This window comes from Hippopotamus amphibius, chromosome X (genome assembly GCF_030028045.1).
Source record: "Hippopotamus amphibius kiboko isolate mHipAmp2 chromosome X, mHipAmp2.hap2, whole genome shotgun sequence".
NCBI classification, from domain to species: Eukaryota; Metazoa; Chordata; class Mammalia; order Artiodactyla; family Hippopotamidae; genus Hippopotamus; species Hippopotamus amphibius.
Window position 1 is genome coordinate 39,560,755 of NC_080203.1, and position 17,741 is coordinate 39,578,495.

Here is a 17,741-nt window from a genome sequence, read left to right on the forward strand (position 1 = left end):
GCAATAGCCAACTAACTGGTTTCCTCACCCCTAAATGTCAACTCAAAACTCATCTTATCTGTCCCTCCCCTCCAAAAAAATACCTCTATTTCTCCTGGGCTTGCCATCTTAAAGAATAACATCACCATTCATACTTATTTGTTCAAGTTTGAAACCCGGAAATTATTCTTATCTCCTCCATTTCTCCTACTTTCCATATGCAATCCATTATCAAGCCCTGTGATTTTTACCTCCAAAATATAACTCAATTCTGCCCATTTTCCTCTGCCTCTATTACCACCATCATCTCCCACATGGACAATTGTAATAGCCTCTGAACTGCTTTCCTTTCCTCCAGTCTATCCTCTGTACTGATGTCAGTGGGATCTTTTCTTTTTTTTTTGTCATGGAAGTCAGAACTGGTTTTTATTTTTTTATTTTCATTTTTTAAAAAATTTTTATTAGAGTATAGTTGATTTATAATGTTGCATTAGTTTCTGCTGTGCAGCAAAGTGTATCGGTTATACATATACACATATCCACTCTTTTTTAGATTCTTTTCCCATATAGGTTATTACAGAGTATTGAGCAGAGTTCCCTGGGCTATACAGTAGGTCCTCATTAGTTATCTATTTTATATATAGTAGTGTATGTATGTCAATCCCAATCCCCCAATTTATCCCTCCCCCCCCCCCCCCCCGCACACCCTGCTTTCTTCCCTGGTAACCATAAGCTTGTTTTCTACATCTGTGACTCTATTTCTGTTTTGTAAATAAGTTCATTTGTACCATTTTTTTAGATTCCACATATAAGTGGTATCATATATTTGTCCTTCTCCATCTGACTTATTTCACTCAGTATGACAATCTCTAGGTCCATCTGTGTTGCTGCAAATGGCATTATTTTCTTCTTTTTATAAAACAACACTATGTGGGCTTTGCCTACCTATTTTGTAGGTCCACAGAATAAAATTCAAAGACTTTTCATCATTTGGCCACAACTTTCTCTCCGATGGTATCTGCCATGCTTCTTCTGGAAATTCCCTCCTTTTTAGCCCTGTGGCTTTGTCAGCAGTGTTTACACCCACCATGACCACAACAGGCCTCAATAACTTAGTACAGACCGTTCCAAGAGTATTAGAACTGTCTGAAGTAAGGACGGTATCGTTGAAAGTCCTAGATCGCTTGCCTCCGGGCTGAAACTGCTTCCTCCATTCACTTTACAAATACTATGCTTTTCTTACAAATGCTATGTGTACCATGATAAAAGTTGGGAAGCACTGCCTTAGTATACACCATTCCCCCATCCTGGAAAGTGTTGTTCCATCCTCTTCTCTAAGCGCCCTTCTATGCCACGTTCAAGACCCACTTTCTTGATAAAGCTGTCTTGGACGCTGCATCCCCAGCCTCAAAATTCCCATATGATCTGACTAGACCACTCATTTAGCACTTAGTATATGTACCTGTGTGTCGTTATTCAACTTTTAATGGTGAAATCTTATCTCAGTTGTGTTGTTAGCTCCTTAAGAGCAATGATTTTTATACCTGCCTTCCTTCCCAACTAGTACCTTAGCATGTACTAGGTACTTAATACATTGTTATAATATGAATAAATGGAGGAATAGATGAATAAATGAATGGATTTGTGAAACCCATCTGATGGTACAACAGAAAAGATTACTGGATTAAGAGTCGGAGAACCTGGATTCTAGTTCACTTTGCCACTAGGTGGTTGTGTGAGACATTAGGCAAGTTGCTTGCCTTGGTTCTCTCATTCACAAAACAGGAACAACACTTCCCATCCTCACTTCCAAGATGAGATGGGACCATTTATGAAAAAATTATTTGGCAGGTGAAAAGAGCATGTTGTTCAAGAATAATGCCAAAGGAGGCAGTGTGAAAGATGAAAAAGGACACTGCAGAAAGTCATGGATGGAGGAAAAGCCAGTGGGGTAGGAGAAATTTGCCAGCAAAGTAGACTTGCCCAGGAGTGGTTGAAAAAGGCAAGTACAAGAGATAGAAAAACCAAGTATCTCTATTGAGAGACAATATAACATAGCCATTAGATCCAGACTGCCTAGATTCAAAGCCTGGCTCTGGCACTTACCAGCTGTGTGACTTTGGACAAGTTACTCAATGTAACTTATAAAATGAACTTCAGTTTACTCATTTATCATATGGGGATAATAATAGTACTAATCTCCAGGGAGTTATTATAAGACTTAAGTGAGTCCATGTTTGTAAAGTACCTACAGCAGTGGAGACCAGTGTCTGGCATACAGAGCACTATAGGAGAGTGTAATAGATAAAACAATGGCCTTGCTCCTCCTTGCCAAGCAGAATTTCAATGCCCATGGTCAGGACTTCCTCCTTGGGCCTGAAGCACGGCTCACAGAAGCTCTGAGTTGTTCTTCAGTGGGCATGTCTGCTTTCCAGTTTCCAGAGCCCTGTCCTGTGAGCCTGGTCTATCTCACTGTTCACAGGACACTGGCCACTTTTACTAGGTTTTCAGCCTACAAAGTTTCTTTCCAATTCTTCAGCCTCTTTCAAAGCCCAATAAGAGTTTATTATGAGGACAGATTGGAGTGGATTCCATGAGTTCCCCAAAGCAAATAGAGTTGGAATAGCCTAATCTTTAAGAATAATGGCCTTGCAATCAAGCAAAAGCAAGTTTGAATCTGGGCTCTGCAAATGACCAACTAGATGACCTTGAACACATCAACCTCTCTGAGCCTCAGTTTACTCATTTGTCAAATGAGGCCTCACAGGTGGTTTTCAGGAGCAAATGAGAAAATGAACATGAGGCATTCAGTACAGGGCCTGGCATAGGGTAAACACTCAAAAAGGGCTGATTCTTCTTAATAATCCTAGGGTTGTCGGTCTTGATTTTAGAATGTAATTTAACAGCATTATGGCTTCCATTCACTACTGCTCTGCCATCCCAATGTGCCCCTTCCAAACCTAAGAAGTGCTTGGAGCCAATACATTGAGAACACTCCATTTGAGGTTTATGCCCAGTTCAAAAAATTACAGAGAAAGAACTGGCACCTCTAAGTACACCAGATTTCAATATGTCTGCGAATACCTCAAAGTGGGTTAGTCCAGCACCCATAAAATCACCGATCTTATTTTTAATTTTATATGCTTCTTATAAAACGGCAAATACTTTTGTCAATTCCCATACTTGCATTTACCCTAGAAACAATTCTCCTATTGAAACGCATCTCTGATGAGGACACAGTGGCCAGGCAAGTACGTTTTGCTAAAGTTATCCAAGTGAGTCTGGTAAGCACTTCTGCTCTGAGCGAGGGACTGAAAAGTGAGTTTGGGGGAAGAGGTCAGGACCTCTCTTTGAGAAGAAATCCAAGAAGGGCGGGGATAACCACTCTGCCTCCCACACAAAGTGGGTGCGCAGAAACATGCCCCGCACCCACTGGGGGAGAGCACCATGTTTTCTCCTCCATGCATGAATCACGGAGGAATTCCTTCCTATAGTTATCCAAGCATTATCCTTGACACACCAACTGGAGAATTGTGCTCCATGAGAATACAAAATTTATCCCATGCTTCAAAACTGCAGCTCTGTTTAATGACTGGATTAAATATATGTCATTCTAAAGATCAAATACTGTTTAATGTCTAAAGCAAAGAATGATTACCAAATAATGTAATTAGTTTGGATTTACACAACTGTTCCCAAAGCTAATTGTTTGCTGGCAAAAACTGGCCTTGATTATGAACATTAGTAAGTGTGCTTGGATTTCAAATCAAGAACTCAGTCTCTCAAATGGCTTTAGTCAAATAAAATGAAAGCAAATAATTCTCAAAATAAAAGCGTAAAACAAAAGAAAATGTAAAAAAATAATAATTGATGTTGTTACTTTTTATTCCCTGATATATATACATGAACAACTTCATAAGTTATGATTTGTAGTTCGAAATATTATTGATTCTTTTGAAAATAGTTTATATTTTAGAGCAGTTTTAAGTTTACCATCTAATATATTTAACAGCAACTGTTGATATATATTATATAAATATATATTATACATACATGATATACAAACATATACATTATATATACACATATAAATATATATTATATATGGTATTAATATATATTAATATGTAACATATTTATATGTTATATGCTCCTATGTTACTTTGGAGGTCCACCAAAAACTTACATGTTTCCCATAAAATATCTGAAAAATTTTAAGTACTTCATTTAAATCTTTCAAAATTAAATAGAATGTCAAATTTCATATATATGTGTGATCTATAGTAACAGATCTATACTTGGTTCTCATTTTTCTAGTATGAAAATTCTCACTAATGAGTTACAGTTGACCCTCCACACCCTTGAATTCAACTACAGATCATGTAGTACTGTAGTATTTACTACTGAAAAAAAATCCGCATATAGGTAGACCCATGCAATTCAAACCCGTGTTGTTCAAGGGTCAACTATATAGTCAAAGAAATAAAGACTTTTGAAAAACAATACTACAAGAAGAAATGCTAAATTCATTGAGCTATTGGTGTCAATATTTCAATACAAGGATGCAAAATTTATAATGTAGTTAGGCATACAAACTCAAAAATCAGGTAAAACCGATTCTCATTTCCTCCCTATCTCCTGGTAACTATGTGACCTTGGGCAAGTTACTTCGCTTCTCTGAGTTTCGGTTTTCTTATCAACAAAATAAGGATAATAATAACAGCTATGACAGAGGGTTGATGGGAAAATTAAGTGAGCTAGTTCATATACGACATTTTTTAACTGTCTGGCATGTGGTAGGTGTTTAATGACTGCTTTGAGATTTTGTTATTATTTCTGCTAGAATGTAAGTGGCAGTTTCCTTCTCATTGTCTTCTCTTTTGGATTCCTAGTGCCTAACATAGGGAGTGCTCAACAAATATTTGTTGGGTGGATTGATTTATGTGACAGCTATCTGAAGGTCTAGGGGAGCTGTTTATTGATTGTGCCACTGCTTCTAATCACACTCGACAGCTACACAAGTAACTCAAGGTGATTTTTTTTATAATGGCTTTATTGAGTTATAATTCCCTCATTTAAAGTGTACAATTAGTTTTTAGTACATTCACAGAGATGAGCAACCATCACCACAATTTCAGAAACTCCATACCCGTTAACAGTCACTTCCCATTAACTCATAAACTCTTCCACCACCGCCCGCCAGCCCGAAGGTACCACCCAATCTACTTTCTGTCTTTATGAATTTGCCTATTCTGGACATTTCTTAAAAATAGACTCATACAACAAGTGGTCCTTTGTGACTGGCTTCTCTCATTTAGCACAGTGTATTTTCAAGGTTCATCCATGCTGTAGCATGTATCAGTACTTCATTCATTTTCATGGCTGAATAATATTCCATTATATGGATATGCCACATTTTGTTTATCCATTCATCAGTTGATGGACATTGTGGTTGTTTCTACTTTTTGGCTGTTATGAATAATGCTGTTACAAACATTCATATACAAGTTTTTGTATGGACGTGTTTTTATTTCTCTTGGGTACATACCTAGGAGTGGAACTGCTGGGTCAGATGGTAATTCTATGTTTAACTTTTTGAGGAAATGCCAGACTACTTTCCACAGCAGCTGCACCATTTTACACTCCACCAGCAGTGTATGAGGGTTCCAATTTTTCCACATATTTGCAGACACATTATTATCTGTCTTTTGATTATAGCCATTCTAATAGAAGTGGTATCTTGTCGTGGTTTTGATTTGCATTTCCCTAATGACTAATTATGTTGACCACCTTTTTATGTGCTTCTTGGCCATTTGTATACCTTCTTCGTAGAAATGTGCATTCAGATCTTTTGCCCTGCCTGTTTTTAGCTGGGTTACTTGTCTTTATTATTGAGTTGTAAGAGTTGTTTAGATATTCTGGATACAAGTCCCATATCAGACATAGAGTTTGCAAACATTTTCTCCAACTGCATTCTGTGGGTTGTCTTCTCATTTCCTTTGATTCATAAAAATTTGCAATTTTGATGTAATCAACTTACTATTTTTTTTTCTTTGGTTGTTTGTATTTTTGGTGTTGTATTTAAGAAATATTGCCTGATTCAAGATCTTGGAGATGTACACCTGTGTTTCCTAAGAGTTCCATAGATTAGCTCTTACATTTGGGTCTTTGATCTACTTTGAGTTAATTTTGTATATAGTGTGAGGTAGGGGTCCAAACTCATTCTTTTGTATGTGCATAGCCAATTATTTGAGCACCATTTGTTGAAGATACTCTTCCTTCTTCATTGAAAAGTCTTGGCACATTTATTGAAAATCAGTCAAACATAAATGTAAGGGTTTATTTCTAGATTCTCAGTTCTATTTCATTGGTGTATATGTCTACACTTATGCCAGTACCACACTGATCACTGTAGCTTAGTGGTAAGTTTTGAAATTGAGAAGTGTGTGTCCTCCAACTGTGTTCTTTTTCAAGATTGTTTTGACTATTCTGGGTCCCTTGCATTTTCATATGAATTTTAGGATCATTATGTCAATTTCTGCAAAGAAGCCAGCTGGGATTTTGATAGGGATTATGCTGAATCTATAGATCAGTTAGGGTAGCACTGCTATCTTAACGGTATTGTCTTCTGAGTCATGAATGTGGGATTCCTTTCCGTTTATGTATGTTTTCTTTGATTTCTTTCAATAATGTTTTATAGTTTTCAGTGTACAAGTCATGTACTTCCTTGGATTAAATTTGTTCCTAACTATTCTTTTTGATGCTAGTGAAATCAATGAAATTGTCTTGTTCACTTCATTTTTAGATTGTTCATTGCTAGTGTACTGAAATACAACTGATTTTTGTGTATTGGTTGGGCAACTTTGCTGAACTCCTTTATTAGCTCTCATAGTTATTTTGCAAATTCTTTAGGGTTTTCTACATATAAGATCAAGCCATCTGCAAATAAAGTTTTACTTCTTCCTTTCCAACCTGGTTGCCTTTTATTTCTTTTTCTTGCCTAGTTGCCCTGGCAAGAACTTCTAGAACAATGTTGTATAGAAGTGGTGAGAGCAGACATCTTTGACCTGTTCCTGACTTTAGGAGGAAAGTTTTCAGTATTTCACTATTAAGTATGACGTTAGCTGTGGGGTTTTTATAGATGCCCTTTATGAGGTTGAGAGATAAGGTGAAATTCATTTGAAACTGGAAGACAATCACCAACGATGAAACTCTCAGGCCCAATTGTATTTTCTCTGTTCTAGTTTGGCACAATTCTTCTGTTTTGTATTCTCCAAATGGGGGATAATGCTTTATAAGGCAGACCTATACCTTATTCTGGGTTTCAAATTAGGAATGTTTTATTTCAGAGGAAAGTGTTTTAAAATACAGCCTACTGAGAATTGTATAGATACTTAGTAATTAATTTGTAAAACATAAGATAGCAGGCTTTCTTTAAGCTCTGATTTTATTTAGTCTGGTAAAATCTGGGTTCTACCAGTACATCTCATCTTCTCCTTAATCTCCTTGATGGGAGTGTGGGAATGGAGAGAGAGCATGGAGGACTCTCTTATACATGATATCTAGAAAAGTAGTGGCATGTATGACAAGACTTCCTGGGTTCAAATCCTTGCTCTGCCACTTACACATTCGGCAAGTTATGTGATCTCCATGTGTCTCACGTCCTCATTTGAAAAATGGGGGTGATAAAAACAATAATGAGGATGATGTTGATACCTACCTTATAGGTTGCTGTGAGGAATTAATGAGTTATTGTGTATAAAAGTACTTAGAACAGTTCTTGGAACTATAGTGAACTCTATTTATATACTTGCAATTAGGCTGCAGTGTTCAGAAACAAAAACATAGGTTTAAGAGCCAGACAAATGCAAGTTGAAATCCTTGCTCAACTGCTTTTGCCAGCTATGTGGCCTCTGACAAATTACTTCATTTCTCTGAGCCTTGGTTTTCTCATTCCAAATAGGAAACAAAACTTTATAGGGTTATGAGAAGGAACAAATTAGATAATTCCTGTGAAATACCTAGCAGAAAATAATTGTTGAACAAATGGCATCTACTATGCTGCTTTACTCATATTTTCCTATTTTAAGGCCAGTGAGATCCTATCACTGAACTTCTCATGCTCATTGAATAGTTCAGGCCTGGGGATGGTAAAAGCAAATTCCACAGGGGGCTTTAGGTGAAAAAACATTGCTTCTAAAATTATAAAAGTAACACATGCTTGTAAAAAAATTCAAACTTTCAAAAGTATATAGTGAAAAGTAAAAATCTATTTTCATACCCATTCCCCTACCCATTTCACTTCCCCGCTCAGAGGTAACAATACAATTTGGTGTATATCCATCCAGACCTTCTTCTATGTATATACATACATATGAGTATATACATAAGAACACATACATGCATATATATATATTTCTACATAAATTATACCTTACTATGTATATTATTTTGTGACTTTCTAATTTTACTTATCAGTATGCCTTTGATATCTTTCCATTTGAGTACATAAAGATCTACCTCATTCTTTTTAATGGCTATTCAGTCATCTATAGGATGGATGTGTCAGTGGTTTACTTTTAAAAATCTTCACTCATTGCTCTCAGAATAGCATCATGAGTATTCAAAGCCTGTATTTAACAATGTAGTGTGTAAATGTGCAGTTTAAGGCAAATTCATAGTTTACATAGATGGTGAGTGTTTTGTGGAATTCCCAGTTATAGGGACAGAATGGAAAGCTAAGCATTTGGACAGAAAGCAATTTCTTTAGATAAGTCAGAAGGAAAAACAAGTCACTCAAAATATTAAGCAGGTTTGATGTTTTTTCCCTGGTGGGTTCTAATATTGAGAGACTAAATGAAAAAGAAGACTGGAGTGGAAAATCAGTAAGTTCAAAAAAGACCTTGGGACGCTTACTAAACACAAAAGTAACTGTTGATCTGGTGGATAAAACACTGAAATAAGTATAATAATTAACCTTTGTATTGAGAAGTTACCATAATAATCACTCTTTCGGATAAGAACCTAGCTCAAATAATTGAGAAATGCCAAAAAGTGATAGCCATGTATTCAAAATAATTACATTTACATAAATAAATCCATGAAGGAGAAATTAAAATTAATGCTTCCAGAATAAGCAAAATGCCTTGTGTCAACTTCCAACAGCCCCAATCTGTCTATGTGCTACTGATGGAGGTGTCAGAATTCTGGGCAAGTATTCACAAAGTTCAAAAGTGTCATAACACCGAAGCAATGTGGTTATAAGAGAAGAAAATGTGTATAGATGGAATCATGGAAATGTCACTCACTGTAATATCTGAGCAGGAGGTTGCAACCAAAGCAGTTAGCAATTAGAAAGTACAAGCCCTAACTCCCACAGAATCTTTGGTACAAGCAGCTCTGACAGCACACAGAACTGTTGTGAGATACTTTGTGAGAAAGCTTTGTCAGTGGTAATGCCTAGCTTACTGACATCTGGAAACAGCTGTTTTTCTCCAAAAGACAGCAGTATGTCGAAGTCTGCCAAATACAGATAATAAGGTGCTTACCTAATGTTAACTAAATTTTGCTTTCCTTATTGACAGAAAAGATCTGTTCACATTGCAAGAAGAGTACATTACAGAACTAGTGAAAAGCTATTGAAAAGTATCATACGGATGGCTGCAAAGCAGTGATTCCCAGCCCCAAATTTGCCACCCTCTGGGGTGTCTACAAGTATCCTGAGGATCATCATGAGTCTTTAGAAAATGTCTCAAAACAAAATTAAACATGAGGCACTTTAATTTTAAAAAATTCTATGCCATACAGCATTTTCAGGAAAAGGAGGAGATGGTATAAAAGCAAGCTAACAATAGCAGTGTGTTATAAACTCCCACAAAGTTGGAAGTCGATGATGGTAAGACTGGTATATTTTATAGATTCAGCAGTGGTTTTTATGAATTCAGAACATTGTACCAAGGCACATCATCAAAACAGTTATAAGCATGAGTGTTCTATATTTTTCACACAAATAGTAATCCGTGAATTCTGTCTCCATGTTTTGGATATTTTTTGTACTTAAGCATTTCCTGAATGTCTAAAACATATTCCAATGCTGGCAATGAAATCATTCATTCATCGAAGAAATGTTTATTGAGAGCATGCTACATGCCAGGTACTGATATACACATTGCCTGATAGAAAGTTTGTGTCAGCCATGTATAGGAGTGTCTGTTTTCCTAAGCTTTTCTGATAGTATATTAGAAAATATCTTTAGCAATATATTAGTAAAAATAGTTATCTCGTAGTTTACCATTTCTTCGAATATTAGTAAGATTGGACATATTTTCATATGACCATTTGTATGATCATTTGATCTTTTGAATAATCTGCTCACATCCTATGTCCACTTTTCTACTGGTCTTTTTATTATTGATTTGTAAGGGCTCTTTACGTATCACCATGTCATCTATCTGACCTTACTGTCTTTGAGTAGGAGCTTCCAGAGACAGCCAAATTTGCACAGTAACTATTAGAGTTGAAGTCAACTAACGTCGCCAAATGTTTTTATAAGGTCTGTGAGTATCCTGGAGTCATTGTGATTCTGTTCACTTCTCCTGTTTCTGCATTTAATCTAATTTTATGTACACTAAACCAGGTTATGCCATAGCTAAACAGATTCCAGGAGTGTCCAACAAGCAGTATTGTTCAGTAGTCAATAAAGAGGAAATTGGACTATAATCTTGGCAGTGATTTAAAACAAAACATAGAAAAAAACTAAAAGATGTTACTATAGTTGCCACCATCAACTTGCTCATCATTCTTGAAGTTGGTGTTAATAGTAGCATCTTTGGAATATTTCAACACATTTTTAGTACTATGTATATTTAGAAAGGACTTCACTGCCATCTAAGGCACACTCTATCACCCTGCTTTAAAAAATCTTAGCAGGCACACACAGGTTCTGGAGATTTGTGGATTTGAGAGCAGTACTGACCTTCTCACCAGAAATGGCAGAAGCTAATTTGAGGCAATATCAGTGCTGCTCCGTAACTTGAGCCATCATCCTCGATGACAGACACATTAAAATTTCCATACAATTCTTTTCTCTGTGTGATTCAGTCAATAAATATTTGCTGAGTCTTAATAGGTGCCAGGTGCTTTCACACACAATCTTTCTTCTCATCCTCATTTTCATATGAGGAAATTGTAACTCAGAGAGGGTACCTGCTTTGTTCACGGTCCTATCGTAGCTATTAAGTGGCAGAGTTGGAACTTGAAGCCAGATTTTCCAAGTCTAAGTCTAGTGTTCTTCTGATGGTGACACAACCGCCCTCCTCAGCAAGACAGGATGGGACGTGTGGATGCCCCAGGCAGGCTTATGTTCTGGTGCCTCTTCACTATTTTGAAAATATGTGCTCAACATTTATTTAATGAGAGTAGGGAGAGACTGAGATCCTCTTAATAAAGTGTATACCTTTTACATTACGTTAAAAATAAAGAATTTACCACATATACTTATCACGATAATAGCTGCCATTTATTGAGCACTTACCATTCGTCAGGCATGGCCCACTTCACGTGGATTACCTCCAACCCTAAGAGACTGGCATCATCACCATCGTCATCGTCATCCCCATTCAATATGTGAGGCCCAAAGAGGTTAAGTGACTTAGCCAAGGTCATATAGTTAGCAGGGAAGCCAGGATTTAAGCTCAAGGCAGTCTGACACCTGAGCCTATGAGCTTAACCATCATGTTTTACTGACTTCAACTACAGTAAAAATCCTAAAATAGCATTTTAACCTACTCATTTCTTACTTTAATTTCTTTTGTTTAGTTTTACCACTCAAAACTGAATACAAAAGCTGGTACATGAGTGTAAAGCAATTATATTCCAATAAAGAGCTTCAAAAAAAGAACCCTGAATACAATGGAGGTAATTTACATGGATACAGTTATAAAATTGCATGTAAAAGATTTTAGAATCCCCCCCACCTTTTTTGTTTGTTTGTTTGTTTGTTTTCTTGATAACAAACCGTTTCCTGTTTTCCTTTAGTTCTTATTTTGTCTTTAGTTTCCTTTTGCAATTTTCCAACCAGGCAATTTTCAGGGAGGTGTATTAGAGGATTTAGAACTCAGATAGGAAAATAAACCCCTCATTCCCGATAAACAGCACTGTGGCATGCGTTATTTTGTTTCACAATCTCAACTCATCTACTTTAAGCAGCTCCCAGCTTGCTAATCTCACAATTGGTGGCACACCCTCTAACTCTCACATGCTCATCACATAAAATGGTATGGTTGGCAGCAATGAGGACTGCTGGCTTTTTTTGCTTTTGCCTTTTTTTTTTTTTTAACTCAAGGGCCCCAACGTCCTTTAGCAAGAGAGGTGGCCAATTTCCATCTCACTTTGGAAAACATTGGCAGAAACCCAAAGTAGTCAGCACCGTATTTATGATTTATCCCAGAGATTTTCTAACATCCCTTTCAAATTGGCACCCCAGGCAGTGGCTTGGCTGGCCCACTGCTTAATCTTCCCTGTCTTTGGAAGCTGCAGAGGAGCTGATGGGTCTAATTGGGTTTTCACAGTCATACACAGAACTCAAGAGTTGAAGAAGAAGGAAGGTATGGTTTGGGTACATGTATATTGATTCAAATATTAAAAGACAATTTTCTATGAGGTTTGGCTGACCCTAATGGGCATATAGATTCCAGAGCAAAACCCATTTGCTGGGTTTCCTCACCCTGCTATTTGTAAACAGGTAAAACCTGATTATAATGAATGTCAGAGGGCAGCTGTAGCCTGCAGGTTGAATACTGATGCTGACAGCTGTGTAATTACAATGCAGTTTTATTATAGGGCATTGCATATGTATAATTACAATAAAGTTTGGATAATTTAGAAAAATGACTGATCATGAGCAATGTCAGGCCATCTACAATCTGAACTTCCCCCTTGTGTTAGAGCAAAACCTTACGACAGACCTGGAAATGAAGGGTTACACTTGGTGGAAAGACTCCCCTACCCTGGCTTCTAGTGTGTCCAGTCATTGTGTGTACTTCTATGGACAGCTAAAAACTTTATTGACTGAGTACTTCTGGGTTCAAGATCATACCTCTTCCCCCACCCCCACCCAGACAATTTTTCATGGATACAAGTCTGCTTTGAATCTTAATTAGATGTCTCTGACTAGAACTGAGGGTTTCAAATCAAGTGTAGGGAGTGGAGGCAGTTTTATATCTTGATGCCTGGAAAAACAAAGCCTCCTTCATATGCTGACGAGAAGTGCACAGTGATCACATTTTGGAATTTCAAATGGGAACACATAGTCTGAAAATGAAACAGAATATCTGAAATCAGGACTGCCCCAGAAAACGGATAATTATAGCTATCATGTATTTTGAGTACTTACTATATGCCAGGCACTGGGAAAAGTCCTTCCCATATATTATTTCATTTAATCCTCTAATGCTTTCAGCAAACCCTAAGAAGTAGGTCCTAGCATCCCCATCCCTGCATATGAGGAAACTAAGGCATAGTGAAGTTTGGACTACTTGCCCAAGGTCATATAGCAATCACATGTCAGAGCTAAGATTCAAATCCAGTTCTAACTGCGAAGGTGTTCTCTTGACTACCAAGGGGCCCTGACATTCTCTGAGATGTTTAGGGTCTAGGTAATTTCTTTGCAGGAAGGATTCAAAGGTAGGAGCCAAATCAATATTTCCGTCTATATACAACCTGCACAATTTTTGCCATATCCAAAGACAACATAAACTACAGGCGGGGTATTCAGGCATGCCATGCTCTCTCTCATTCCCTGAGGGCAGGGGTGGCAGCCTTCCCCACCTTAGCCTCATCCCCATAAGCCTACCCAGGATCCTCCTTGGCCAGCCAAGTTGGTCTCTGGAAAGTGAATTGCCACGGCTCTACCTATTTTAACCTCATCTTAAGCAATAATAATCATGAAATCATGGGTGGGATGTTTAGATGTACTTTTTAATGCACATCAAAATAAATAATATTCATCTGTGATCACCCCAAATCACCTCATGTACCACCAGGGGGACATATGACCACATACAGGATGATCTGGATGATCTCTAAGTGGCCTTCTAACCTTGACATTCAATGAAACAATTAACTTCTAAAGCTAGTCCAAAAAGGATGAGATGAGTTTGAGTAAGGTGGTAATTTACCAATCCTTTGCTCATTTTCCTCACTTGAAGTCTCCAGGCTCTGCTTAACTGTCCTCCATTTTCTGAGAATGTGTTCACAGCTTTGCAGAAGAAACTGATCATATCCCAGGGAACAAGCTGCTTCTATTTCCACAACTACTGAACTTCAAACTCCAGCTAAGGTTTCACATCCTTAGAGAAGCTTTCTCTGACCACCCAATGTGAAATAACCCCCTATAATGTTACTCTGTCTTATTTTTCTCTTAACACTTATCACTATTTGAAACCATCTTGCCTGTGGATTGACCTGTATACTGCCAGTCTCTTATTAAATAATAAGCTCCAGGAGGTCCCTGGCTTTTAGCATAATGCTGGCCTATAGTAAGTACTCAAGGGGTATTTGTCAAATGAAGGAAGTAGGGAATCTAAAGTTAGGGTAGGGCTGTGGAGCTGGTAGAACAGAGAGAACATAAGGAAAGCTGATCTTTGGGCCATGTAATTTATCCAACAAGGTAAAGTGGGCGATGACCTGGGAAGGTGTAAAACTGTCTCAGGTACTTACACCACTCATTCCATCTTGAGCGCTTACTGTGTTCAAGGCATTGTGCTAAGCTGTTCCCTGTGAACTGGCTACTATTAATCTCTGGGCCTATGCCATTGGTAAGTCCCAGTTGCATTCACGTAATTCATGTTTATTGAGTGACTACTACATGTCAAGCTCTGTTCTATGCTAGGATACAGCAATAAGCAGGACAAAGTTCCAGCCCTCTAGTGAGGGTCAAATTATGACCAGGCATACATATGTATATGGTTCTTTTTCCCAGGCGGTATTTCCTAGTGATCCTTTACCTGTCTAGCAAAACCAGATCTTTGCTCTCAAGGTGGTTCACCAGCCCTGACCCTCTTATATTTATAACAGCTTCCATCCATTTATTGAGTATGCATTATGTGGCAGGCACTGTACTGAGGGCTTTACATATGTTATTACCTGTATTAATCTTTCCAATAACCCCATGAAGAAGGTACTATTATTAATGCCATTTTACAGAGGAGGAAAGCAAGACTCACTGAGATTAAATGACTTGCCCAATGTCATGTAGCTGTTACGCGGTAGAGCCGATTCAAAGCTAGGCAGGGTGCCCCCAGAGTCACCGTCCTTAACCATGAGTGTGTAATGGTGCCTCTTATATTACATATGACCTCCCTTCCCTTCAGAAATCTCACTCTGAAGATTCTGGCAATCCAGACACTCTCAGATATTGGATTTTCCTGGGGAGCTGGCAATGAGGTAGGTAGAAATGTTTCAAGATCTGCCTGTGTGGTCCACAACATGAGGCATATATATATGGTGGGTATATGTCATGGAACAGTTACCATGGTTCATTACACCCTAGGAATAACACTGACTCAGTAAAGATCAAATTATTGAAGATATAGTTCAAGAGGAAAACAGTATATGTCTGGATTTCTTTCATTTGAAAATGATTAAACACAAAGCAATTAAAGAAAAGCTGAGAAAAACAGCCAGTGCATTTGTAGAGAAAATATTAAAACCATATCTCAATATAGGCAACTCAGATTAAGATAAATATATTTGTGCTATCAGGTTTATCATAATAGATCCTTTATGTTCAACATACCACTAAAAGCTATAAAATATATATTTTTTTACACTGATTCTGCATTTTACTGGAATATATACATTTGTTTAGTGCCTTTTCAAAGTAGTTTTTCTTACCCGGTTTCGTTTTGCTCTCATAAAACTTTGTAAGATAGGGGAGGGAAGGTATTATCTTTGTTTCATAAAAGTATAAATTTAAGGTACAAAGTGGACAAGTAAGTTACCAACAACACCAGATTAGAATTGAAGAAGTAAAATTTGGTCCACACCACCAGGGTGCAAAAATGTCACATTTCTTTATATCCTGACAACAAATGAAATCTGCTCTGAGCCTTCCACTTTTCAGCTGGCTAAAAATTCAATCTCACTCATGGTTTTGAGAGGCCCTCCCTCTGCCAAGGTTGTTGAAAGCCCTAGCAAATCATACACAAACCAGAAATTTCAGGACAGGCCCTCTGCCTGTTGTCCATACTGATATGTTTATTATGCAAATGCACAAGGCCCCTTGTAGGTAGATATGTCAGCTGCCTCAGTGCCACACGTGGACATTGGTGGGGGAGGGGTGTCTTTCCTGAGGTCAGCAGCCTCGTGGCCTCGTATCCAGCCTCCCTGAGTACCATGCAGTCATTCTTCTTTGAGATCTTGCCCCCTCTTTGGGGCACTAGAGGGGAGCAAGGACAGTCCTTGCTGCTCAAGGAATCTGCCATTACTCCCATCTCCTCTCTAGCGCTGGACTTCTAGAACCTCTAGCTCAGCTTCTGCCACCTCTATTCAAAAGTGCTCACTTCCTAACCTCTGGGACAAACCAGCATAATTCCCCTCAATGAACCTAGGCCTTTGAAATCAAAAGCTCTAGATTCAGGTGATTATCTCGGTGCCTGACAACTTCTGCTTATGACCTTGCAAAACAAAAGCTTCCAAGATGAAGGAACAGAAAGACTTGGCTATATTTTGATTTGGGGGAAGCAAAAATACCTGCAGGGGCAAAAACAAGTTATAAAAAATTAATATCTCAATAAATAATCCTACCACAAACTTTATTACAGCTCTTATTGGTTGTTTTTATTTTAACCGTTACTTGTTAAGTCAGTAGTAACCATGGATCTACATTTTTGCAGTTGATTTCAATTCTGTGCATATTTATTGAACACACACAATGCTCCTATTACAGCACTATGTATATTATGGCACATATAAGAAGAAAAAGGTATAGTCTTTGTCTTTGAGATGTAAGGAAATGAATCCACAATGTGTTCTTTGATAATCTGTTGCTGGTAAGTTTCAGATACCACTATGCAAGAGACTAGGATTTTCTTTCTTAAAAATTATGCCCTTTATGGAGAGTATCTTCTTTTCTTTCTTTTTTCCTCCTTGCATTCACTCAAGAAACATTATATGCTAGTCATGGGGCCAGGGATATAGAGAGATGGCACTGTCCTTGCCCTCAAGAGGTAGAAACTAGGTGGAGAAAGAGAATAGAGCTACAATATCAGAATGGCCTGAAAGAGGAGGCAATATTTAATTCAGCACATAAAAGGATGAGTTGAAGTTTACTAGAAAAGAAGTAGGGAAGGAAATTCCAGAAAGAACTAATAGCATGGGCAAAGAAGGGAACAGAATTTCCTAAAATAAAAATAGGGAAGTGAAAGAACATAGCATCCTGAGAGAACTATCAGTAATCTGACTGATGTAAAAAGTCTGTGGAGAATAATGGTGAAAGAGAAGCCTAGGGAGCTAGTGTGTGATTGAAAATGTTCCTATATGCAATGTTAAAGAGTGGGATTCTTCTTAAAGGCAATGAGACACTAACCAAAGTTTCAAGTAGGGATGTGACAAAAGGAGAACAGCATTTTTTAAAATGTTCCTTCTAATAGAGCTGCGAAGGATGGACTACAGAAGGGTGAGACTGGATAGAGAGAGAGTAATCAGGTGGCTCTTGGTAAGAGTTGATGACATAAGGCTATAGAACTGGAAATAGACTTGAG